Below are 25753 nucleotides of genomic sequence, written 5' to 3' on the forward strand. Positions count from 1 at the left end.
TTCATGGAAAATATAATTAAAAGACAATTTGGCACAAACATTTTGAAATCCATGTATGCAAGAATCTTCAGAAAGTTCATGGGAAATAAGTATTACGAAAAAGCTATGTATGTGCAAAAGTGGGGGTTACCGAGGGAAATTACTGACTCTTCCGTTGTATCCATTGCTTTTAAATACAGGTTCGGAAGAAAAATTTGAAGGAAAATTAAATTTCATAATCCACATTGGCCACATTAATATATTGTATTAATATTTATGTAATCATTATATTTCTTGACGGTGTTAGGGCTAATGAATGGACCTTCTATAAAGCTTAACTTGTGCAAGCAAATGACTTGATTGCTTTTACATGTTACAATATTATTTTCCCTGTTCCCTAACACATGTAGCAGAATGGAGATAAGTGTGCAAATCTGATAAAGAGCAATCATTTCTTCCTTCTCGTAGCCAACTGATGTCTTTCTCTCCTGTACAGATTTTGATTTTGTTTTACAGTGCTCTGCAGTTTGGGTTCACATATTCTTCTCTAATGCACTGAGTAGAAGGAGAAAGGTCAGTATTGGGACTCATGCATCCAGTGCTTAAATCCTAACTCATTCTTTAAGTGGGGCAACATAGATAACCCCACAAAGCTCTACTTCCCCTTCTATGAATTAACTATACCAATGATACTGACATCTTTGGTCAGTTGTAAAAATTACGGTGTGGCAAAGAGAAAAACCTCAATTTTTAAAAGCTGTGACTATAGTTACCGCAACTGCTATTATTATTCCCAGTATTCCTACATTTGCTATTTGGAGAGAAATCTATCTCCTGAATTTGGAGCTCTTAAACATTATGTAATCAAACTCCTCTGTTTTCTACTAGATCAAATAGTTAGATCTATTGTTTAATATACCAGATATGTGATTATTCATGATAGTTTTCCTTACTTCTCAGGTTTTACTAGAAATATGCCCAAACTGGGAACTCTCCTACTTCCATCAAATATTCTTTATCTTTGAATAATTCTGATTTCTAAAGTGTGTGTACATGCACTCTACTGATGCTTTTCATGGTCTTCGTCTTTTGGGCTCAGTTCGGCTGGGTACAGTTACAATCTACCTGTCTTGTGGCTGTCCTTCACGTAAGGAAAGGTTACACTCATTCTGCTTCTAGCTGTCAGTCATTTATTGTCTGTTTTCAAAATCTAATCTGTTCTCATTCTGATCACTGCTCCCAAACGTGACCCAATGTGCCAGTGTATCTGTAAGAGTGCAGTACTCAGGATTTGATAACTCGTGCTGGGCGATTATTGCAAACTAAAATTTATTTAGTTATTTTAGAAGCCCCTATATTATTATTAGAATCAGAATACAAAATCTCCAAGTCTTTCTTCTTTGAAATTTGCACAAATATCGTAAAATTTTCTTTCTAACTTTATGGCAAAGCTGATGCAAAAGCAGAGTTAATGCATAGTCTCACTCAATTCCAAGTAGGTGAGATTGGAGTGTAGAGTGTTGGAAAATTCCACTGTCTGTACTAAATACAACTACAAATAAACACTCTTTGGTATAGTCCAACTTTCAATTTGTAAAGTTCTACCACCGGCTGGTGCCACGGCTCAATAGGCTAATCTTCTGCCTGCGACGCTGGCACACCCGGTTCTAGTCCCAATCGGGGCGCGGGATTCTGTCCCAGTTGCCCCTCTTCCAGTCCAGCTCTCTGCTATGGCCCGGGAGGGTAGTGGAGGATGGCCCAAGAGCTTGGGCCCTGCACCCACATGGGAGACCAGGATAAGCACCTGGCTCCTGGCTTAGGACCGCAGCGGCCGTTGGAGGGTGAACCAACGGGAAAGGAAGACTTTTCTCTTTGTCTCTCTCACTGTCCACTCTGCCTGTCAAAAAACAAACAAACAAACAAAAAAAAACCAAACAAACAAAAAACAAAACAAAAAACAAAAACAAAAAAAACATGTTCTACCACCTAGGCCACAAGTATGACTTGTGATCACTAAAACATCATCAAAGATTTCGTAGAAAATATTGCAAAAATGCATTAAATCTACAGAAGTCTCCTTCTATACTTAGATAGTAGCTTTATACAGGTGAAATGCATCTCTACCTACTCATCTTTCTCCTGCTGACTCCTGTCAAAACTCTCTCTCAGTGTTCACTAAAGATGGTTTCAAAACCAGTCCAGAATTTCTCTCAGTATTGAGTTTAAGGTCATGTGGCTGTCTCAATAACTGTGTGTGTATATATATATATATATATATAATCTCAGGAAAGAAATGTATCCTATTTTTCCCTACATAGCCACTGAAAAAGTTCACAAGCACTCTCAGTACTATTGGTATGTGTACAAAATCACCTTGAATATCTTTTGTTTTGTTGCCTTTCAATTGATGTAATTTATCCTTTACAGCTAAAGAGTCATTTTCTGGTGTGGATGTTGTCACAACAATTATTTCACTTGAGAAACCCGCATCCTATATCAGAGTGCCTGGGTTCAAGTTGCAGCTGTACTCCAAATTCCAGCTTCCTGCAAATGTCCACTCTGGGAGGCAGAAGGTGATAGCTCAAGTAATTGGGTTTCCATGTGGAAAAACTGGATTGAATTCCTAGCTGCTACTGGTTTCTGTTTGACCTAGCCCTAGCTGTTGCAGGCACTTGGGAAATGAACTAGTGGGTGGACAATCTCTGCTTCACTGTTTTATAGATACATAAAGTAAGGTACAAAATTTTAAAAGATCACTTTAGTTTAAATTTATTTAACATTTTTTTTGAAAGGAGCACACACACAGAGAGAGAGAGAGAGAGAGAGAGAGAGAAGGCGGGATGGAGGGAGGGAGATCTTGCATCGGCTGGTTTATGCCCAAACAACAAATACCTCTGCCAAAGTCAGGGCTAGTCTCAGATGAATCCAGGAGCCTGGAACTCAATTTAGGTCTTCCATTTGGGTGGAAGAGACCAAAATAATTGAGTCATCACCTGTTGCCTCCCAAGGGACACGTTAGCAGGAAATTGAAATTGGGAGCAGAGTTGGAACTTGGACTCTGAGATGGAATGCAAGTGTCACATGTGACATCTTAATCACTATGCCAAATACCCTCCCCATAGTAGAATATTATGAGGTACTTTAAAAAGTTTGTGGGAAGTTGAATTAAAAGATAAATTTATATTGCTGAAAAAAATTTTTGAATCTATGCTTGTGAGGGATTTTAAAAAAGCTCAAGAAAAATATGCAATATAAAGAGTATGCATGCATTTCAGCAATCTTTACACCACCATAAATTTTATTCTAATTTCATTTTTCCACTGTTTGCAGTCTCCAAAATATGCACAAATGCTTAATTAATTACTATATTTGGCTTTTAGATTGGCTATGAGGTTGACATAATTCTTTTTTGCGTTTTTAAACCCTGATTTTACTGTGCATTCTTCTGTAAATAAATTTGTGTATTCCTGGAACTATAGGCACCTAACTCACTGCAGAAGCAAGAGAGCATTGTATTTGAAACTCCTTTCTACCTATTAAGATGAGAATATGTTAAAAGGAGAGAGAAGGGTAGAATACAAATACTTAGACAATGCCTATCAACTTTTCTGAATAATATACAAAATCTAAATAGTCATTTACATGTTAATAGGCTTTAGAAAACTGTGATTTTGTTAGGAATAATGAGGAAAGAGAGACATTCTTAACTGCATTTTCCAAAAACACTTTTCTTCTGAGTATACTCAATCAACAGATATTTATTGAACTGCTAATATATAACACACTCTGTTAGGTACTAAAGAAAACTAAAATGCAGTTCCTGATTGGAGATCACTCATGGTTTAATAGAGAAGAAGTCACAAAAGAGCAGCATGTTATTTTATTATATTATACAAAGTGTTAATATTAAGAAACTGTGGGAAAAATGTAGGAGGATCATTGAATTATACTAGAGATTGGAAATAGACTAGAAAGCCTTCCTAAAGAATATGACATACCAGATAACACTCAAAAGACAAATAGAAAACAGCCAGATCTTGGTAGACGGACCGAGGACATACAGGCAGAGAATAACAGGATAAGAGGGAAACACGTTCAGGAAGAGATTCTTGGAAGAGGAAACTACATGTTTAAAAGCACTGAGGCATCATGCTGTCGGTGTCTAGGGAACTCTAAGCACTTTGATAAAGCCAGCATAGGGTGTTTGATGTGTGTGGAGTGGTAGCAAAGGGAGGTTGTGGTGAGAGATAGATTGGGAACCTGTAGCCTGACAATGAAGGAACTTTTCTCCCAAGTGTCATCTTTACAAGATTTTACGAAGAATGACTTGATCAGATGGGCTTTTAGAAACAAATTTGTACTACATTACTCGGGATGTATGGAATGTGTCTGAAAATGTGAAGACACTGACCTGTTTCACCTACACAGGTTCAGTTTCCATGACTCAATACCCATATTATACAAACTTATTCATAGTGACTGCCAAATCCCAAGGTCAAGGGACTTTCTAAGCTGCAGATGTAAAACCTAAAAGCTCAGCAGAATACTATATCAAATATATGTGCTTTATAGACAGAGTTTTAAAGATTTATCTTCTGCTCTATTGTATGTTGACACAGTCAACTGACCTATTATGAGCAGCCACATAAATTCTCAAACTGTCTGGGTGATCTGCACAGGCTGTGAATTTTTGCCAATTTCTTTGTCCCAAAAAGCACTTTGGAAAAATGTATCTAGAAGCTGATGCATAAAACAGTTAGCTGAGTTATTTATCCTTTCCTACAAATAGAGTAAGGATATATGTTTGCTTTGGGGAACAAATAGTGACATATTTTTCAGATAATATTTTTAAAAAATTAAACCAAAGTGAGTAGGTAGTTATAATTCACTTTTCTTGCTGAGCATTCGTTTAGTATCCTCAACTGTCTGGAATACAGCTAAGAATCTACAGATAAGAAAAAATGTCTCCTGAGAAGGCAAATAAATCTTTTTTTTAGCTCTTTACACCAATGCTTGTGTAGTTTCCCAAAAGATGTATTCACATCAATGTTCATTAAATCCTATGGACTTATAGTTTACCAAAATCCCCAAACAAGTTGGGTGGCTGTGATTTTCTTTTTTTAAAAAAATTTGTTATGTTTTCACCTGTTTTTAAAAAGATTTATTTGTTTGAAAGGTAGAGTGACAGAGGGAGAGACAGAGAAGTAGGTCTTTCATTCACTGGTTTACTCTCCAAATGGCCACAAAGGCTGGAGCTGGGCCTGGCTGATGCCAGGAGCCAGGAATTCCATCCAGGTCTCTCACATGGTGGCAGGGTCCCAGGTAATTGTGTCATCTTCCATTGCTTGTATAGATGCATTAGCAGGGAGCTGGATCAGAAGCAGAGCAGCTGAGATTTCAACAAAGACTCCATTATGGGATGCCAGTGTAACAGGTGGCAGCTTAATCCACTGGTCCACAATGTAGTTTTGATTTCCTCATCTGTAGCTTCTAGAGTACATTTATGATTGTGAATGAGCATATTTATGTGTAAGGGTTAATTGTGTGTGCATTTTGGAGTTTTACTGAATTTAATTTTGACTAAATTAATCACTGATGGGTGGTAAAGATGAGCTTTAAAAAACTGCTGAAATCAGAACAAAAAAAACTCATTTTAAATGAGAGTAATCTGTAGCCACTTGTAGCATTACAATATTAGCCTAAAAAAGCCACTTAAAATTATTATTTTTGTCACCGGAAAAATGTGGAAGAGTGGGGTTTCTAAGGATGTGCCACATCAGATGACTAAATAATATCACAGATATTTAAAGATACTCTCCAGCTGCATACTTCCCTGTACTAAATGGACAAACGAAGGTTTACAGTTTTTACATCAGTTATCATTAACATTGTGCATGTTCTGTGTTATTTCTAATTAACATGTTCTTTAAAACAGTGACTTTCTGTTGCATTTCACAAAGTATTTTCTTAAATAGATACCAAATATTTCTAACAAATAATAAGAACCCTGTCAACACAATATTAACTATTTTCTGAGTACTTACTATGTGCTATCTACTTTGCACTATACATATGTATTTTTATTTAATTTTTTAAATAACCGTAGGAGGCAAACATTCTTCTTAACCCTAAAGTCACAAAACTAGTCAAGTGATCCAGTTTCAAAACTGGCTTTCCTTCCTAAGCACTATGTTGTCATTCTCTGCAAATTGTGTATCTTCAAGGCTCCTGAATCCCGGTGATGGGCATGCCAGCGGATGACACATTGAAGCCCTTTAGGGAATCAGTATCAGGTTGCAATTGGCTGCTTCTTTCTAGCATCCAGTTATCTAGTCAAGTGCCAAGCTGCTCTATCTTTTATCATTTTTAACACTTTCCATTGTCAGAGTGTCTGTAATTTGCTGCCTGGCACTAGTTAGAAGATGGAGCAGTTGTTACTCTTGTCACTAATCCCATTGTAAATCATTTCATTGTGGTCAGTTACCACCACTATTGTTTTTCTCTATCATTGACTCTACCCTTTGACTACTTTCCTCCCTTTGTGAGTCTTCTGTCTATTGCTTAACCTTTGTATGTAAGTGAATATCACCACCTAATTCTGAATTTGACATTATTCTGTAAGAGTAAAGATCGTAATTTATGAAATTTAGCCTCTATTTTTCCCCATCACTTCTGAACTTATTTTATAATAAGGGGAATATCAGGATCACCTGACCCTTTAATATTCTCCTTAGATTTGTCTTGTGACAGACTAATTCTAGAATTCTAAGTGTGTGTGTGTGTGTGTGTGTGTAAAATAAATGGAACACATAGCAGCAGGGGGATGAGGAAATTCAGGAATTTAAAATTAAAGCTACAGTGGTTTTAATTCACTAAATTGAGTCAATCCAGTGGAACTGTTTAGCACCTTAATTTATGTGGTTCATTTAAACAAAGTTTATTTGCCAATAGTCCATAAGCAAGGTTGTGATTATAAAACAACAGGTAAACCTGAACTATTTCATCAATAAAATCTCAAGGTCTTGTTGGCTATGCAGAGTAGAGATTGAGAAACATTTGAACGCGTGGCACATCAAGTAAACAGAAAAAAAATCTCTCTTGACTAGTAGGGGGAGTTCTCTGAGATAGGTTTCACTCCAGATGATATTATACTTCTCAGAGTCAAGGCACTCTAATCATCATTCCAAATGAGATAGCTAGACAAACATTATCATGCATCTTTTGCATAAATCTGGGGACAGAAATGGGGGGGGGGGGCAATTGAAGAAGAATAGATCAAGCCCAAATATAGGAACTTGCAGATTTAGAGACAAGAATCTCTTCCATTGGAGGTTCTTTTCCAGCCACAGGTAAAGATCTAGATAATAAGAACTGAAGTATTTCCTCTTTGGATGAAAAAAAAAAAGAATTTAAAGCAAAGGATAGGGAGAGGTAGGTCTTGTAGCTCATTGGGTTTGATTGCTCATCGAGTGTGGTTGCTTCTTGAGGCTCATGCATCTCATACTGGAGTGCAAGTCTCCAGTCTGCACCTTTGACAAAGTTTCCTGCTAAAGAGCACCTGTGGGGCAGGAGGTGATGGCTGAAGTACTAAGGTTCTGCCACCCTTGTGGCAGACCAACGGGGAGTTTCTGACTCCTGGCTTCAGCCTGTCCCAGCCCCAGCTGTTTCAGGAATCTGGGGTGAGAACCTGTCCATGGTAGATCCCCTCCTCTGCCTCTCTCCCCAACCCACTTTTCCTGTCACTTTGCCTTTTGTATCAATAAAAAAGGGATAAACTAATTAAAAAGGAGCACAGGGAAAGGGCAATACTTGAGATGCGTCATTCATATTTGGCTCAAGTTTTTATCAACACTTCAATGAGCCAGTATGAAAAATGAACCCACAGCCCACACCGTGCTCACACTATCACCTCATCAGTTTATACGCTTACTATTCGTAGAGGACATTTCGACCAGGACATACTTTCACATTGATATTTCTGTAATCACATGACTCCCCACTTCTCATGAGAACTTTGCTGAGCATTCCAGGACACAGTAATTCCTGTTTTCCTTAGAGATTTATGATCTTGTCTAACTGTCTGAGACCTTCATTATATATTGTCTTAAAATACATGGTATCTTAAGAAGTTCACTGTGATTGGAAGAAAGGTGACTTTAGATGAGGAAGTAATTGGAGACAAATGGACTGTTTTAAAATAAATAATGTTAACAGCCTGATGAAGAGAAATGGAATTAGAGAGAAAAAGAGTAGTTTTGTGAATTCTTTATACTTGTGAAATATAGAAATTAAACCATGGTTATCAGTTATTTTCAGAGCTAATTTCTAGAATGCTTTCATGGCAAGGTTTAGCCTTTGTGAGAACACTTTTGCTTTGCCTTTTTTAAGATGTTCAGAGCCATGGGCAATGTGATCTAATGCTTGGTTCCCCTCCCCACACCACATTGTTTTATGGATGCATAGCTTGTCTTTTGCAAGATTAAGACTTTATCACCTTCTGCTATATAGGATAGTATTTTCCACTGGGGATTCCATTGAAATACTATCCAATTCAAGATTCTTGGAATAAAACTTCTCAGTGAAATGACTTTTTTTGAATTTTTTTTTCTTTTTTGATAGGCAGAGTGGACAGTGAGAGAGAGACAGAGAGAAAGGTCTTCCTTTGCCGTTGGTTCACCCTCCAATGGCCGCCGCGGCCGGCACGCTGCGGCCGGCGCACCGCGCTGATCCGATGGCAGGAGCCAGGTGCTTCTCCTGGTCTCCCATGGGGTGCAGGGCCCAAGCACTTGGGCCATCCTCCACTGCACTCCCTGGCCACAGCAGAGAGCTGGCCTGGAAGAGGGGCAACCGGGACAGAATCCAGCGCCCCGACCAGGACTAGAACCCGGTGTGCCGGCGCCGTAAGGTGGAGGATTAGCCTCGTGAGCCGTGACGCCGGCCCATGTGAAATGACTTTTGATCAGCATTTAAAAATATTTGACACTCTCTAATATATTAATATGTAATATTGAAAACAATAGCAATACTCTTTAATTAAAGATTGATTTTCATTAAAAATAGTTAATTCAAAAAATGTAAGGAATTCTTGATGCTGCATAATATTTGTCACTCTTAAAGACTGTTAAGACACATCACAGAGAACAATGTATTTTTAAGGGAAGAATTTAGTGTCATCACAACTTTAAATATAACCTGTAGAGATAGCCTGTTATCACCACTGTAACCAGTTGCCTTCCTTCTATCTCTCTATTTCTTTAATCACTTTGGGAAAGCAAATCCCAATGGTGGCATGCCACTATGACACAAAGATGATAACAAAATGGCTCAAGTAGAGAATGCTCAAAGCTTAAGCTGTGTTTACCCTAATCATTTCCCATTCTACCACCACAATAAGACTGTTATAACTGATTACTTCAAGGAGAAGGGATGTATCATTTTAAAAAAAAATTAGAAAAAAAATCACAGTGAGAATTTGTGTTGCATATAAATAGTTTTATAGAGATGTTTAGTAAGTCTTGGAGTATATTAAGTTCTCCTTTTCCTCTCTCATATTTAAAATATATTTCAATGAAAGAGCACTAGAATTTCCACAATATGTTAAAGCAAACTAGGTGACTTGGGCATATTTTACCCTTTGTCTCTGGTTTTAACTGACTTATGCAAGCGCTGCTCTGTAAGTAGATGTGGGCATGGGTATTCCATCCTGGGTTTGGCTATATAACATAAAATTTCCAGAATACACAATGACAAAAATGAGAAAAAGGAAGAAATTACTTTTAAGAAGTTTATTTAATCCAAGCCTATTTAAAACTCAATGTCTAGTTTCTCAGTATAATTTTTAGTTTGACGTATTTTGACTTCCCATGCTCTCTACTTTTACTATGTTCTGCAACATCATTAAAATGCTTTCCACTGGTGTGTATTTTTCTCACTGTAGGGGCGGGGCTCAGTGCTAAGGGGGCTCTAGGACTCTGGACTTAGGGAGGAGCTTTCAAGATTGTAGATATGGCAATGCTTAAATTGAGGAGTGGGAAGACAGTTCATTAGAGAAATATTTTTATGGTTTAATTACCTTAAAAATACAAATCAGGATTCTAGATACTTCTAAATATGCTAGAATAAAAGAACACAAAGTAATACTTAAAATTTTGTAAGGTTAAGGATAAAAATATCTCCAGCTTTGGAATACACTTTAGTGCTCCTCAGACATTTTGAAAGTGAAGCCACATACTGGCAAACAGTGCAGTTCCAGCTGTACTAACCGTGGAAGGCCACATTGTTAAAACTGTTGGTTTTTCTAATTGACTGTTCATTAAACCCATTGGCGTGGGTGGTCAACTCAGGAGACCCATGTTTCTTCCACTTCTAACTCTATTCTCAGGTGAGTAAATATGGTTGATGTTACCTTTGCTCTTATTTACATCTAAACTGCCCAGAAAAATGTTTTATTGTTGTACATTTTACAAAATATTATATAAACAATACTTAGTTATTAGAAAAGTAAACTTCAGAGTTGTCTAATCTTTTAAAGTTAATTATGATGCAATATACCCTTGTTCAAAAAGATGGAAAGGATGACCAACTTTCTAGTTAAGAGTAAGAAAAACAGCTAACTTCCCAGTTTTACTTTGCTGGTATTTTAAAAGCCAGATAATCTAAGAATATACACATTTACTTATCTCACAAAGACATAATCACACTGTCATCCATTTTTGAGCTGCAAAAGATGGATAGTATAATGTGTGCTTAAAATGGATTCATTAATTATCAAAATAGATAAGTGTTTCATCAGGTATATACAGCAGATAACATTTATCTTTTCTCATAGAAGAAAAAGATTAAAGTAATTCTTCTATATATATTGAGAAGAAAGCAGCCTGCTCTACTGAGACTTTCATAATGTGACACCAGATAATGCACTTTGCCACAGAAGGCAACGTTACACAAACACAGATACAGATGAGTAATTTCACATTCAACTGGAACAGCTGAAGTCTAGAGGAAAGTCATTTATTCCATATCATAAATATAATAGCATTTATTTTTGTTTCTTCAGAAACATGGATTCACCATAAAAATCTCATAATAAATTTTAGAAGTTCTGTTTTATCTTGCATGCCTTTTAGAAAACACAGAGAATTCTCCCTAATATAATAGAGGGACTGTCAGTGACAATGGGAGGGCCATTTGCAACACATATTATCTCAGTAGCAACTCTTGTAATTTGTGGCATCAGGTTTACAAGGGAGTGCACCATCAAATGAGACTTACTGCCTCCATAAGGTTGATCAGTATTTTTTCCTCATTTTTCTGAAACTATTAAATTCATTATATTGTTTAATTTTTTTTCTATTGAAACTTTTCTTATTTAACAAAAAATGCTTGAAACTCAACAATTCTATACACTTAAGTGTGTTTGAATGCCTTTGAAAATGGAAAATGGTACTCCTTAATTATTGACAACTACAATTAACTTTGGGTAAAATGAGCCAAAAGTAAAATAGAAGTGAGACCTATTTTCCAATGGAAAATAATCTGGTGATATTTTACACAGTGCATGAACATAACATATTTCATATGGACTACCAATATCATTGATCAAATAGATTTCATGAATGTGTTTAGTTGCTTTCACATGAGCAGCCTTAAAACTGTGAATGAGAACATGATTCATAGATATGCTACTTCCATATTCCACCTTGTTGAGTTCAGGAGCACCAGGTCACATGATCATGCATCTATCTAAGCCCCTTTCAAGCGTCTTTTTGGGATTAAAAATATTTTGCAATATTTTCTAATGAGTTAAAAACCTATGTTATGTACAAGAATTGCCTGGTTGTATTTATGCACTTTTGAATTGGGTTTATCTTTTGTAATATATTATAAAATATTGTATTAAGCCTGTGCTTGCCACTTGCTAACTGTAAATGATCTTATTACACAAGCACCCTATAGGAATGCTCTATATGAGAGCTGAAAAATTTTTCTTTGCCTTTTAGTTTCTAAATGTCTGACAGATGTAACACTTGTGTGTTTGTGGCATTCTACTTAACTGAATTATCTCACCATCAGATTTACACCTACAAAATTCTATGCAATCAAGTTAGTTCTTTTAAACCTATTGTATATTGTGATATTGATCATGCCAAACATTTTGAACTGTAACACCATCAACTAGATGATATACTATTCTCCACATGTAATTCATTGAATAATGTATTGCTGCTTTAAGATGGAGGCACATGAAATAATTCAGTTGTTAGTAAACTGCTTAAATTCAGTTTGCCAACTTGAGTGAAATAAATGTGTGGGGATATTAAAAGGAAAATACCAGAAAGAAAGTAGTCAGATTTGTGTGTTGTTGTTTTAACTGCACTCTACTCATGCAATTTGAGTTTAACCTTTTGAATCATTATCAATTCATTTGAGGACTCATATAAACATTGATAAAAGGCTCCAGGGAAACATAAACTGCAAGAATGCTCAGAGGAGGAATAGAGACTCACGCCACTGCTTTAGGAAAGCAAAGATATTCTTGCAAAGGTTTAATGATAGCTGGTATTTCTACAGATGCATAAGAAGGTAGTAATGGCTTTTTTTTTTTTAAAAAAAAAAGCACAGATCAATTAAATAGATTTGAAACATGAGAGGCAGCTAATATCTTGCTTACTTTGAAAAATATTATCTTAAATGTATAGGACTCTAAGTAATTGTTACTAGGAACTAGAAACATAAGTGTACAAAAATAAAAGAGGATTTTAAACATTCTGTGAATAGCCAGATATATTTTGGTAAATTTTAAACATCTCCTCTGAATTGAAATTATCCATCATTTACTTATTCAATATTATTGCCCACTATGGACTACATTTAACAGAAAACAATAAAAGTCAATTTTGAGAGAAGTGTTTCTTAGAAGACTAAAAATTTTTATAAAAAGTAATGAATATAAAATAATTAAGTAAAATATCAATCACTTGGGAAATAATATTTCTAAAATATACTGAAGCATTTATTGTCCCCCCCCATCAGGTCATGTATACATCAGGTCATGTATAATTAGTGACTATTTTAGCTCTAGAGTGTTTTTGTTCATAAGGTTGTGAAGATTTATAAGATGTGAAGAGCTGCATTTTTGGTTAAAATACATATTTTTTCCCCACAGCAAGTATACTTAATCACTTAAAAAGTCAATGTAAATAAAGAGCCAGTACTCAATCCACTAATGCTGTTAGAGTTAGCTTACAACAGATTTGAGTGACAGCCGTTTTTCTGAATCTCTCTCATCTTGTCTCACTCCAGATTAAAACTGACACCTTTGCCTATGCAAATGAACATCTAATTAGAGACACCTCCCAGTCAATAAGCCACTTTCTTATCATCAGTTATATTACCTGCCAAGCCCTTTCTCTCCAGTCCTGGCCCACCAAGAATCTTCATTCATTTTCTCTTCTTCTTCTCTGCAAAGTGAACTGATCCCGCATAATCCCTGGAATAATGTAGTTTCTCTTGTGGAAGAGCAGCTTCCCTCTCCCCCTTTTACATCAAGCTAATGGAGCCAGTAGGTATCCTATTGATCTTTTCTCTATATGGTTTCCACAAGGATTTGACAGACTTCCTTACAGGTTAAACATCCAGGCTTTCTGAAGTGGCTATAAAGCTTTGTTTTTTATTTTTCTAACTTTTTTTTGAAACCCTTGCTCATCTGTAATCTTTAAAAGCTCAGTTGATGCCATGCAGAGCAAAGCCTTATTTCTTTGCAGAACTAATCTAGACACTGTCTAGTGTTGAGTACAGTTGTCTGATTCAAATCTTCTGTTACAAAGCAGATGACATCTAGCTAGATGTCATGAGAAGAGCCTAACAATGACAATTCACTTATCCCTTAGAAAGAATCAATTCTCCCACAATGCATCTGTCAGAGAACTCTCACTCAGTAAAAGCAATTTTTCTAGCTGTCTGACACTGTAATTGCTCTTAAATTTTCAATGAACGTTTTACAAGGACTCCCCTGAACCATGATGAAAAACTTAACTTTTTTCTAAAAATGAGAGGCTGACAGGATGAAAGAGGTCTTTCTCTTTAAAGCCTTGCTTGCTTGAGTAGGAATTCTTTCATATCATCAACAAGCTGTTGAATAGAGGATAGATTACTTTCCATTTATTTCATCAATCAGATTAAAGGCTCTCCTTCACAATGCCCTTTAAACAAGAGCTGTTTATGATGTCCTCCCAGGTTTGACTTTAATGTAGTATTAAATCACTGTGGACAGGGGAGTCCGTGAAGAATATAAATATGACGAATATCTGACAACATTTAACTATTGCATATATTTCGGTCATTATCTTCATTCTTGTCATAAAAGAGAGGTAAACAGAAGAAGAAAAACAACCTTGGATTTGCTATTGTGTGTGCAGACTGAAAAAAAATTAGGACAATTTCCTTTTAAGGATCAGTAGACATCAATGCCAAGCATAGTGCTGATTTTTCCCCCCTCTCAGGCCAGCAATTTAAGAAAAGAAAAATTTTCAGAGAAAGAAGTAGATGCTTCTTCATTTCTATTCCCTTCTACATATGTGTTTACAGGTTTTAAAAATAGGACTCTGAATTCAGGCGTTCATTGTGTACTCAGACTAAAAGGCAATATATAGTATGGATAATCCTGCTATATGATTTTCCAAATATAAACGAGGACCATTGAGCTGTTTATTATTTTTTCATCATTGTGAGAGTCTTTTCTTATGGAGAGAGGCATGGTATCAAGCAGATCAAGTAACTGCTTGAATATGTATGTGTTTGTGTAAATGTGTGTATTTGGTGAATGAATAAGAATACAATGCACTAAAATTTGTTAGTTGAATAATTGATGTACCTGTGGTAAAAACACATGTTTTCGATTCATAATGATGTTACAACTATTTTAAGAGCAAAATAAAACTTAAGTTTACATCTCTGATTTGAATTTCTCCAAATAAATTTCACATAATAGAATTAAGTAAGTCAAATTGTAGAAGGTACTTTACAATGATCTTGTCCTGTCTCCCATCCTATATGAGCAGCCCCAGAACAAAAGTTCTATTATTTTTCCATCTTTTGCTGGAACATCTTGGATAACTGCAATGTCACCATATGGCTGTGCTGTTTATACATTTCCATACAATTCTATTTGTCAAACAATATTTTCAAACTGAGTGGAAATTTCTATTCTGTGATTATTACCCTTTCTTCTGTAGGCCAATCTACTTATGTAAACTAAAGTTTTAAATCTGAAAACTGAACATATATAATTTGCATCTATGAATATTCAAGTGTCAAGATAATATTTTCTTTGAAAAAAAAAAAAAAAGGTTCCTCTCCTGTCTACCTTTTCTATTTAAAGCTAGCCACTATCAGATTGCATAAGCTTTTTCTGTTTATGTGTCACAACAGTTTAAGAGGAACAAATTACCCAGGTATTTAATCTATGTAATTCCAATGAATCCTCATTATGATTTCTGTGACAGACACTTTTTTAATTCAAGCAGAAAAATGATGCCCAGAAAGATTAGTGAGTTGACCAACTTATGCGGTTGAAGGCCACATCTGTCTGGTGCATCTGTATATAATTCCAGTCGTACTTTTGGTTCCTCTCTGCTTTTTCTGTTTGCTTTCTAAATTTACCTTTTTTTTCAAGTTGGGGAACCATTCAAGTGGAAGCAGGAAATAGTTCAGCTGTTGATTCTGTGATTCAATCAAGAACTACAGTGGCTGTGATCAGGTGGTAGTATGGAGATGAGCAGTCAGATTTTTTTTTTTTCTTTTTTGACAGGCAGAGTGGACAGTGAGAGAGAGAGAGACAGAGAGAAAGGTCTTCCTTTGCCCTTGGTTCACCCTCTAATGGCCGCCGCGGCTGATGCTCTGCGGCCGGCGCACCGCGCTGATCCGATGGCAGGAGCCAGGTGCTTCCCCTGGTCTCCCATGGGGTGCAGGGCCCAAGCACTTGGGCCATCCTCCACTGCACTTCCTGGTCACAGCAGAGAGCTGGCCTGGAAGAGGAGCAACCGGGACAGAATGCGGTGCCCCGACCGGGACTAGAACCTGGTGTGCCGGTGCCGCAGGTGGAGGATTAGCCTAGCGAGCTGCGGCGCGGGCGAGCAGTCAGATTTTACTCCTATCGTTATCCAGGAAAATATATTCTCTGTCTCTTTTTATTTTCCTTCCTCTCCGTATGTCTGTCTCACTCCTTCCATCCCAGTTTCTTTATGGCTTTATTAGGAAATATCTGAATTTATCCCAAGGCCTCTCAGGCATGATCTCTTCATGGGAAACTGAAGGTGAAGTAGGATATTTCAGCTTTTCAATTAGTGTTTTCTTCTTGAAAAATTTCCTTAACTTATGAAGATAGCTTTCTTTTAGTGTCTCATTTCATAGATTCATATATCTGTTTCTTTGTTCTATTTACCCTGGGATTTGTCTAGGCTTGGGCAGAACACTTGGGGAAAAGAATCTTATTCAGTTTTCCTTTTGTTCTGCTTCTTGCTTCTTCCAATTTTACTAGAAAAAAAAAAAAAACAAGTTTTAGCTGAGAACTCCCTGTTTCCTCTACCTGCCTACCAAGTTAACCTTTCTGAGAGTAACTCTGCTAATGATAATTCTTCCAATGCTTCTGATAATGCTTCCAAGCCTTTTTTTCTTTGTGGTTTTTGTTTCATTATCGTCTCCTTTTCCCATGTCTGCAAACTACTTGCTATAGTGCTCTTATAAAAAAAATGTGTTTACACCTCTTTTTTTTTTTAACTTTTATTTAATGAATATAAATTTCCAAAGTACGACTTATGGATTACAATGGCTTCCCCCATACCGTCCCTCCCACCCACAACCCTCCCCTTTCCCACTCCCTCTCCCCTTCCATTCACATCAAGATTCATTTTCGATTATCTTAATATACAGAAGATCAGCTTAGTATACATTAAGTATGGATTTCAACAGTTTGCTCCCACACAGAAACATAAAGTGAAAAATAATAGATGATTTTTTTTAATGATGATGAAATCAGAGCAGACCTATTGTCATGTTTAATCCCAGTGAGAGTCAAGTTGGGAATTGATAATTTCTTTCTTTTTTTTTTTTTTTTTTACAGAGGATCAGTTTAGTATGCATTAAGTAAGGATTTCAACAGTTTGCACCCCCATAGAAACACAAAGTGAAATATATTGTTTGAGTACTCATTATAGCATTAAATCTCAATGCACAGCACATTAAGGACAGAGATCCTACATGAGGAGTAAGTGCACAGTGACTCCTGTTGTTGACTTTACCAATTGACACTCCTGTCTATGGCATCAGTAATCTCCCTCTGCTCCAGTCATGAGTTTCCAAGGCTATGGAAGCCCTCTGAGTTCTCCGACTCTTATCTTGTTTAGACAAGGTCATAGTCAAAGTGGAGGTTCTCTCCTCCCTTCAGAGAAAGGTACCTCCTTCTGTGATGACCTGTTCTTTCCACTGGGATCTCACTCACAGAGATCTTTTGCCAGAGTGTCTTGGCTTTCCATGCCTGAAATACTCTCATGGGCTTTTCAGCCAGATCCGAATGCCTTTAGGGCTGATTCTGAGGCCAGAGTGCTATTTAGGACATCTGCCATTCTATGAGTCTGCTGAGTATCTCACTTCCCATGTTGGATCACTCTCCCCTTTATTTACTCCATCGGTTAGCATTAGCAGGTACTAGACTTGTCTATGTGCTCCCTTTGACTCCCAGTCCCTCCACCATGACCAACTGTGAACCGAAATTGATCACCTGGAACAGTGAGATGGCATTGGTACATGCCACCTCGATGGGATTGAATTGGAATCCCCTGGTATGCTTCCAACTCCACCACTTGGGGCAAGTCAGCCTGAGCATGTCCCAAATTATACATCTCTTCCCTCTCCCACTCCCACTCCCACTCCCATACACCTCTTTTTTTTAAAGATTTATTTATTTAAAAGTCAGAGTTACGGAGAGAGAGGAGAGGCAGAGAGAGAGAGAGAAAGAGAGAGACAGAGACAGAGAAAGAGATCTTCCATCTGCTGGTTGACTCCCCATTTGGCCGCAATGGTCTGAGCTGCGCTAATCTGAAGCCAGGAGCCTGGAGCTTCTTCCGGGTCTCCCACGCGGGTTCAGCGGCCCAAGGACTTGGGCCATCTTCTACCGCTTTCCCAGGCCAAAGCAGTAGATCAGTCAGGTCTCGAACTGGCACCCATATTGGATGCCAGCACTTCAGGCCAGGGCGTTAACCTGCTGTACCACAGCACCGGCCCCGTGTTTACATCTCTATCACTAAAAACATGAAACCAATACAACATCTCCTCTCCCTCTAGTTGCTCTCATTTCCCACTTCCCCATTGCAGTCAATATTCATGAAATAGTAGAGCCACTTCTACATCATTGCATTTCCTTCTTTTCTTTCAGTCCTCAATCCATTAAAATCCAAGTTCAGGTCTATTCCACCAAAGTTGCCCTGCTAACATTAGTAATGATACTCCTACTGCCATATAACTATCTCTTGTTGCCTTGCTTAATTTTTCTAAGGTATTTGATGTTATCTCCATGTATGCTGGCTTTTGAAATACTAATTGTTCTGGCTACTTGTTAGAATATTCCATCTTTTTCTGCTTGCACTTGAAATATGACTTTTATTTAGGTTTCCATTTCTAGATTTCTACAGCTTCTCATGCCATATACTTCTTGACCTGATCTTGTTCAAATCCAAGGGTTTGACCATTGACTGCAAAAATTTTATCTGTATCTTAGGCTCCTCCTACACTTGTTCTTAGCCAAAAGTCTGAGAAGTGATTAGGCTCCTCCTTATATTTTATTCTAATCTTTCAATAGCCTTTGACAAAGTTGATCATTTCTTGTTATGACAAAACTAATCAAGTTGCAAACCATCCCTTCCACAACTCCCAGAATCCTGTATGCTATATGTTAATATGGTTTACATTTAAGAATATTTTCCATAGTAAAAATCATACTCTAAAATATACTTTTGAATTTATTATATTTATCATCCTGTTGTCTATCTTTTCTAGTTAAATATTGTATCTATAATAATAGGGATTTTTATCAGAATGAATGAAAGAATACTATATGTATATTCTGTTGGTTTGGTTTATACCTTACTGGCCTTGCCTCTTAGTCATTTCAAAATTTTACACAACCCAACTGAATTCTTAACTTCTCTTCTTGTGCCATAATTTCTTCTTAAATAACCTTGTCTAGCTTTTTGGGTTTAACCATCTCTGCTTAAGGGATTCTGTAATTTGTAAATATAGCACTGACCATTTCCCCGAGTTTTCCTCTTCTATTCACAGCTACCTATTTGGCAACCTCTCTTGGATACCTAAAAGGAAGTTAACATGTCCAAGACAGAGCCCTGTAATTTCTATCCCACTCTATTCCTCTTGTCATTTTCTCTACCTAATTCACCATCCCTCAATTGCTGTACCCCAAACCTGACCACAGCCTTGTCTCTTCCCTTTTCCTTATCTCTCATCAGAAACTCATTCCTAGTTGTCTTTTCCAGTTGACATCAAGTTTCTTGTTTCTATGTTTTTCCAGTGACATATGTTAACTCTATAGTGATCTTTTCAAAACATAATTCATAGATAGTATAGCATGGATTATGTGGCACGGGGCCTACCCCTCCCACTGAAAACTCTTCCATGTCTTCCTATGGCACACAGAAAATATTTCAAGCTCCGCTCCTGGCTCAACATGAAGTGGCCCTTGTAACCTTACTACATGCCATAGTCTATCTAACTTCTCGCTCTTGACTATACCCACCATCTATCTGATTCTCAAATGTATGGCATTTCTTTCTAGTTTAAGACCTTTAATTTAACTATTTTCTCTTCCTAAAGGATATTATCTTCATAGTCACAGGATTTACTCTTTATTATCTTTGAGATGTCAGTTGAAGTATCATCTCCTTAGAGAGATCTTTTCCCATCTTTTATGAGTAACAACTGCATATTTTCCATAATATCAAATTCTTTTATTTCCATCAGAGTGCTTACAATGTAGATTTTAAGATTTTTACTTATGTGTTTTTCATAGTTAGGATGTAGATTTCATGGAATTAGAAACCTTGGAAACCTTGTCTTTATTTCTTCATTATGTAGTTCTAAAGCCTAGGGTAGTGGCCCATAGTAGGTGTTCAATAGGTGTGTTTAAATAAATACATGAAAGAATTTTTGGTTGACTCCTCTGGTGGGTTAATCACTTTTCTATTTTCCCCTTCTGTGCATCTGACCCCGCATTGTTATCTTTTGAACTCCATTTCCACACGTGTTACATTTCCTAATACAGTGCCACAGGTAATTAAGGTTCTGTTTTCCTGTGCATTCTTTGGTTCTTTTTGTGTTTTTTGTTTGTATAATTTCTATAAATTTTACACTACCATGAATAATTTTACAAATCTCCTTCCTTGTGCCTATGTCTTAGAATTACCCATTTCACTTTCCTGCCATCTAGTTTCCTCAAACTTTGCCTTATGATCCATTGTATTTTTTTTTTTTTTTGCTTACGATTTATTTTATTTATTTGAAAGACAGAGTTACAGAGAGAGAGAGAGAGAGAGAGAGAAAGAAAGAAAGAAAGAAAGACCTTCCATCCTCTGGCTCCCTCCCAAGGGCTGGGCCAGGCCAAAGCCAGGAGCCAGAAACTTCTGGGCCTCCCATGTGGGTGGCAGGGGCAGTCAGGAAACGAACCAGGGATGCAGCATGGCAGGCTATGGCTTAACCTGCTGTGCCACAGCCCCAGTTATCAGTGCTTTCAAAGAGGTTTTTGGAAACACATTTTGTACAGAATGCTATTGGCAGTGAAATTGGCAGTATAACAAAAACCACACCCATATTGCCTTTATTTATTAATTAAATTTATTAAATTTATTTATTAAATTTATTTATTAAATTTATTTATTAAATTTATTAAATTTTCAGTTTTATTAATTATAGTATATTATTGGGAGTAACTTTCAGTAAGCAACCTTTATGTTCTAATTTATAATATCATATTTACAATTCCTAAATCTTCATGGTTCTGTAAATAAAGCATTTTTATTTAACCTATCTACTGGCTTCATGTTATTTATTTGTTCTAGCTAGTATGAATATCCATGCATTTATACTGAAGATGTATTAATGATTCTGATTATAACATCTTGTTGAACACTATGTTTGAGTGTTATGAAATATTCTATACATGGATCATAATTTATTTTTAAAATTCAGAAAATCCAAAATTTTCAGACAAGATTTTCGGTTAAGTGATTGCCAACTAAATCAAATTTGAGTAGAAAAATAAATGTTCTGCTTTTTATCTAGATTAGACACATAGATAAAATTGTTTTGGTAGGAAGAATTTTAGCTTTGTCCAGAAATCACCAAGTGATTTATCTGGAGAAGGGCAATGAAGAATTGATAAAAAGCTAGTGTTAACAGACCCGTCTATGAGAACAGTCTCTGCAAATAGAGCTACTAGTAAGCTATCCATTTGACTTAGGCAATTCGTCTATCTCTATTTTTGATCACATGGCGGGGGTTACAAGGACTAGGTTTGTAGAACTTGGTTCAGCAAAGCCTGTTGATCTTTTCAGTCTAAAGTCATTAATGTGCCAACCAAGGCACCACTGTCTTTTATCTAAGCATTACTGACTGTATTTTGAGTAGCTATTATTTTCTCTTTTTTTGGACAACTTCTAAGTTAAATCTCTATCTGTGAAAACTTTTTAATCATAAGCTTTAAATCATCTCAGGAACAGACATTTTCAATTATGATAACTCATAACAAATATTTAGGGATCTGAGAGGAATCCTGCTCATGGCCTTTTATTCTCTATAGGCTAAAATTCCCGAGAAGTAGTTTTGAAAATATAAATGTTGCTAGCCGGCGCCGCGGCTCACTAGGCTAATCCTCCGCCTAGCAGCGCCGGCACACCGGGTTCTAGTCCCGGTTGGGGCACCGGATTCTGGATTCTATCCCGGTTGCCCCTCTTCCAGGCCAGCTCTCTGCTGTGGCCAGGGAGTGCAGTGGAGGACGGCCCAGGTGCTTGGGCCCTGCACCCCATGGGAGACCAGGAGAAGCACCTGGCTCCTGGCTCCTGGCTCCTGGCATCGGATCAGCGCGGTGCGCCGGCCGCAGCGCGCCGGCCGCGGCGGCCATTGGAGGGTGAACCAATGGCAAAGGAAGACCTTTCTCTCTGTCTCTCTCTCTCACTGTCCACTCTGCCTGTCAAAAAATAAAAAAAAGTAAAAAAATATATAAATGTTGCTGGTGCCGCGACTCACTAGGCTAATCCTCCGCCTGTGGCACCGTCACACTGGGTTCTAGTACCGGTCAGGGCGCGGGATTCTGACCCGGTTGCCCCTCTTCCAGGCCAGCTCTCTGCTGTGGCCAGGGAGTGCAGTGGAGGATGGCCCAAGTGCTTGGGCCCTGCACCTGCATGGGAGACCAGGAGAAGCACCTGGCTCCTGGCTTTGGATCAGCACGATGCCCCAGCCATTGGAGGGTGAACCAAGAGCAAAAGGAAGACCTTTCTCTCTGTCTCTCTTTCTCACTGTCCACTTTGCCTGTCAAAAAAACAAAAACAAAAAAACAAAAAAAGGAAAATATAAATGTGTTTTTGTGTTTTTACATTTACAGAGAAGATTCTCAAGTGCATTCATGGTGGTGCACTTTTCAAAGTCAACCTGGAACATTGTCGAAATGAAAAATGTTTAAGTCCAAATCCCTACATATTACTGTTTTAAAAAACCTATGGATAAAGCAATTAGAATGTTGCAGCCCTTAAAATATGAGGCCATATTTCTACTACTAGCTAATTGATTTTACATCTGGCATGTTAAAAGAATTTATGAAACTTGAATAGTGTCTTTGTTTATACTTTAAAGGCTCAAAATGAATTCTCTATATCATCATCCTTGAAAAGAAGTGATCTGCTTTGCAAATGTAATGTGATTTCCAAAGTAAATATAACTAAATATTTCTTCAAATCCTGAATAAAAGTGATTTCTTTTACATGTATGGAAAATTGCAAAAATCTTTTATGTATAAAAATAATAATGGTGTGTTACTACTTGTGATAACAAAAAGGCCAATGGAAAGTATGGAAATAAAAATGACATTTGAATGTGCTAAAAATTTTTTAAAAAATTCAAGAATTTGCATTTGTAGTTAATAAAATTGACCTCTTTGGGATATGCAAAGAAGGAAGGAAGGGACTGACATTTATTATGTACTAAAGAGCAATAGCTCATGTTTATTGAGCCCTTAGTATGAGAAAGGTCTTACTCTAAACACTTACTTACTATTTTAATCCTCGCAACCATCCTGTGAGGTTGCTTGATTTTTATCCTCACTTCCCAGATAAAAAAGAAAAATAAAAAGCTGAGACATCAAAATGTTGAGAACTTGCTTTAAGTCACATGGGGTGATGTGGTGGGACTGGGATTCACACCCAGGCAGTCTGGCTCCAGAGCATGTGCACTTAAAACTTTATGATATATTACCTCTTCCAGTATTGGGTGCTTACTCTGCCAGAACAGTTTTAAAGGATTTACATCCATTATATCTTTTAAATTCAATAGAAACAAGGCAAAGCACAGGATCACTGGTCTATCCTACACCAATATATTAGTTAGCTGTCTATGTCTGTCAGGAGGTCCACTCTAGCATTCACCACAAAGTGATTAGGAGACAAGTAACATATTTGTAGAATAAGAAGTTTCTGGGACTCCATTCTCAGGACCTTTTCCTGAATATGTATCTTGGGTAGTTCTAGTCTAAATTTATAAAATATTTCCAGATGCCTCTCAATTAATAACTACCTTGCACTTGTAATATAAATCAGGCCATGTTGATTTGGAAAGAAAATTGTCTTCTATTCATTCAAAGAAACAAACTTAAACTAGGTTTCTAACTCTTCTTGGCATTTAAAAAAATTGTTTAAAGATGAGATTGAATGTGTCATTGGATTATGGTCAGGCTCTTTGTGCAGAAAGTAGAAATTCCTTGATTAACTCACGCTTTCCCCTAAATCTTTTATTCAAGTCAAATGTTCACTGGAACCATATATAATTAGGACACTGTATGAATATTGCATGATATGTTTATGTAAGTTTTTTCTAAAAAATTCTGTATGAACAAACTATTTCAACAAATTTTTTTGTTTGTGTTCTACCTTTAATGTTCTATGGATATGAAACATAAGCAATAGTTAGAGTACATTAAATGATCTTTCCAGGACCACCATTCTGGCATAGCAGGTAAAGCAGCAGCCTGTGATGCCAGCATCCTATGTGGGTGCAGATTCCTCTCTGAGCTGCTACCGTTCTGATTCAACTTCTTGCTTATGTTCCTGGGAAAGCAGCAAATGAAGACCCAAGTACTTGGGCCTCTGCACCCATGTGGGAGACTCCAGTAAAGGTCCTGGCTCTTGGCTTGTGCCTGGGCCAACCCCAACCATTGCAACCATCTATGAAGTGAACCAACAAATGAAAGATTTCTCCCTCTCTGTCTCTCTTTAATGCTGACTTTCAAAAAAATAAATCTTTTAAATAAATAAATAATCATTCCAATAAATGGCTCACCCTGGATAGTTCATAATTTTTACCTTGATGATGTAAAATTCATTTTTGGCTTCTGGTACTACATCAATAAATGAGAATTAAGGATAAAATTTAAGTCTCCCCAGGCAAAACTTTCAAACAGAGCTTTAAACTTGCTATTCCTGGGGTCAGGCAATAATATTGTTATAAATCAGATTGCTATTGGGTAAAAAATAAGATCACTTTTTATAATGAAAATATTCAAGTTTTCAACTATGTTTTCTGAATTCTTAATTTTCAAAAACACATAAACACATGATATATAGAAAGTTCGAATATTGACACTCTCCTAAAAATCAGTGGCTTGTCCATATTTGAAGCTCAATTTAGGAGAACTTGACAAGGACAGTGATATGAATATTTTGAAGGCTGATAACACAGAGATGGTTCTATATCCTTAATGCCATGGAGTCATGTAATCTAAATTTGCAGTTTTTATGTTGGATACAATATTAACTCTACTAGGTTGGCTACTATATTTACTGGAAAGCAATAGGGGATATCACAAATAGTCCTTCGAATTTTCAATATCTAATGTGAGCTTTGCTTGCATCCTGTGCTTACATAGCTGGTTTGAGTTCCAGCTCCACTCCCTATTCCAGTTTCTGGAGAATGTACAACTTATGATGTACCACATGATGACTAACGTGGCTGGGTCCTTGTCAGTGTTGCAGTAGACTTGGATTGAGTTACTGACTTCTGGCTTTGGCCTAGCACTAAAAGCACTTGGAGCATTGAACCAATGATTGTGAGTTCTCTTTTTCTGTCAGTCTTTCTGTATCTCTATACCTCAACTAAAAAATAATAAAATTGTATTACCATACATTAACATATATTAATAAGAAAAGATTGAAAAGCCAAATAAAAATTCCAGTGTCATTTTAACAATGTCTTTTTTTTTTATTTGACAGGTAGCGTTATAGACAGTGAGAGAGAGAGAGAGAGAGACAGAGAGAAAGGTGTTCCTTCCATTGGTTCACTTCCCAAATGGCTGCAATGGCTGGCATTGCACCAATCCGAAGCCAGGAGCCAGGTGCTTCTTCCTGGTCTCCCATATGGGTGCAGGTGCCCAAGCACTTGGGCCATCCTCCACTGCCCTCCTGGGCCACAGCAGAGAGCTGGACTAGAAGAGGAACAACTGGGACTA

This window comes from Oryctolagus cuniculus, chromosome 14 (assembly GCF_964237555.1).
Source record: "Oryctolagus cuniculus chromosome 14, mOryCun1.1, whole genome shotgun sequence".
NCBI classification, from domain to species: domain Eukaryota; kingdom Metazoa; phylum Chordata; class Mammalia; order Lagomorpha; family Leporidae; genus Oryctolagus; species Oryctolagus cuniculus.